Genomic DNA, 2921 nt, shown 5'->3' on the forward strand with positions numbered 1-2921 from the left:
CTACAAGCCTAATTAATAGTATAGAAGTATAACAGCAAATAGTCATAGGAAGTCCTGATTTCGTTTACTGGCATATAAATGTAACTTAATTCCCTCTTCCCATCAAGACCTTCCTGATATTTTTGCAAACAGTGCAATTGCTTTCCACTGTCGGGAACAGTTTAAATCTTCCCAAAAGGAAATGTAAATTAGCTGTATTAACCTAAAGGAATGACAATAAAAATCTCCATAACTACTCATACTTCAAAAACCAATTAAATGTTCAATTAAACCAAGATTTATAGGAAACTTGGGGAGTCTGAGGTTAAAAAAAAAGACCAAGAAACACAAATCCAGATCTGAAGCTGGCATCAGCATGTCATATGTAATAATTCCATTTGAATCCTGTCTCTCAGCCAAGTAGCAGGGCAGATCTTCCCAGATAGGATTGCTTTCGAGCCTGGGGGAAAGGAGTGTTCCTGGCTGCTCCAAGAGTAGCTCTTTGTGGTGAACTGGAAAGCAGAACACGAAAGGGATCTGACTGCTCTCCCCCCAGCTGAGAACTACATGTATTCCTCTGACAGCCACTCAGGGCTTTGCTCTACACTGCTCTCACTAACAGAAGTGAAATGTTATAAAACAGGAGTGATACCATTTCCCTTCTTACAGATGCAGATACAGCCTGTGGCGGAAGGTGATCGAGAACTTAGCACACAGTACAGGCAAGACAGACAAAGATTAAACTCTTAACATACTGTAAAATTAAAACAGTCACACATCAGGACTGGCCCAATCATCTGGACCAGGTTTTCAAGACATTTTAGATAAAGAATGAAGAACAACCGAGAGTACAAAATGCAGGTACTCAGCTGAGTTGTTCTGAAGAGTCTGAATGCTAATACAGGTGATTTACTGAGATTCCAATACAACCTTCTTTTAGGGCCCTCCAGGACAAGTAATTCTCTAGTCACTGTAGTAACACAGTCAGTCTTAAAAGTCAGTCTTATTATGATATTTAAGAATAAATATGATTTTACAAAGACAAGTGAAAGATATTTCTAAAATTCTTACTACTTTGGAATGGAAATACTTCTAAAATAGAATTTTTTCCACTGACTGCACATATACTGCTGAGAAAGATGTGTTTATTTCAAAAGCCTGTCTGAATTCATTTTTTCTTTTTCCCATTCTGTTCTTTGAAAATAACTTAAGGGAACAGGACTATACTTAATATGTAACATTGTGCAATATCAAATATTGAATGCTATGAATAAATAAAAGGCTAAAAATGATTGCATGTGTGTTCTGCCTCACATGCATTTCTTTTATTTGGTTTGGTTCTTTCATTTGTTTTTCACAACAGTACAGTACATTGCTTGACTTTTCATTGAATATAATGAATTAATTAATTGTGGCAGAGGTCAAATACAGCAACTTATGCTCAGACTTATCCTGAAAGTAGTGTATACATATAAGTAACCATGGAAAGGTGAGACTTCTGGTGCAGCATCTTCCAAACAAGAAGTCATTTTACAGTGAACGTCTTTGAAGTTGATGTTTGATTTACAAGTGCTGTTTACAAAAAAGCTTAAAGCAGTGCACATTAATTTAAGAAAGTAAATGTAAAATTTGCCAGCATGGAAATAAATCACAGAACACTTGAGACAAATGAAAAAATTTTAATCCTGTTTTTTGAAATTAAGGACATCAGCATGAGATACATTAATACAAAACAAAAGAGAACTCCCAAACTAAAACAATGGCTTCAGATATATTTGACACAAGCTCTAGATGTCTTGACATAGGTATTTTCCTCCTTAAAAGGTAAGAGCTACTTTGTAGAAACTGAAGCTATGAAACCGTATTACTTTGCATAAAGAGGCAGAGATTTAGACAAAACTCTTAAATAAACTTTTTGGTGTTTTCTTCAACTATGTATTGTGATTTCTGCATAATAAACTTGATTCTTCAAAGGTCCTCCTCAGGTCAACAATTATATTAGCAAGGTTGTGCAGAATGAGGCCCATCTCTGGAGGCTTAAAGATCTTTATCACACTTTATGTACATGATTACAAATTTTACCAGCACCAGGAAAGTTGTTGTTTAGCCTCTGAGAAATAACCTTAGCTGTTAATGCCAGCCCAGCATATCAGCCATCTTCTCTGTTTGAACACAGGGTTCAATCACATAAAACTTTTTTAGTAAGTGCCATTAATGGGCTTAAATTGAATTTGAACTCCAATGGAGCTGCTAAAACTGAAACTTCTGCTGAAGTACACAAATTCTGAACCCGGCATTGATGTGATCATCTTGTCCTTCTATTAACAACATGCTCAGACCTTTCTAATGCCATTGCCAGGAACCTAGCAAGAGAAGACCTTTTTTTATGAGAAAGATGTAACTGTGCCTTTATACAGAAAGATCTGGAGAGTATCCCAGACTTCACAAATGCAGCAGATGACAAATGTCCACTAAAGAAAATTATACAACATTCTACAAGGGTTCCAGGCTAGTACTAGAGACAAGGAACTTCCCTGCCATACTAATATTCACAGGATTTGAAAACTTTCCTATTCAGCAACTTTAGGGAGCAGCTCTAACCTCAGGCTCGTACAGCCAGTCCTTGGCAAGGGCCTGGTCATGGTGCTCTCCTCAGGATGTCCTTATCTCTTTTCCAATGGAAAGATGGTAACTTTGACAGTTTCTACATAAAGTTTCAACCTTGCCATGAAATTTAAACCTCGGGAACACCTTGCTGCAAGCTGTTGCGTACTCTCAGGTATTGTTTTTGGGACATCCACCTGAGCACGTCTGGCCCACAGCTCTGTCAAGGAGCCTCCCCACGGCTTAAGGGCCTGGCATGACCAACCTTTAAGAGAACAAACAGGCGTTTTATGACACCTGCCTTCCACCAACCTATTAAAGAATTGTATCAAGAATAA

The sequence above is a fragment of the Corvus brachyrhynchos genome, unplaced genomic scaffold (genome assembly GCF_000691975.1).
Source record: "Corvus brachyrhynchos isolate BGI_N302 unplaced genomic scaffold, ASM69197v1 scaffold136, whole genome shotgun sequence".
Taxonomy (NCBI): domain Eukaryota; kingdom Metazoa; phylum Chordata; class Aves; order Passeriformes; family Corvidae; genus Corvus; species Corvus brachyrhynchos.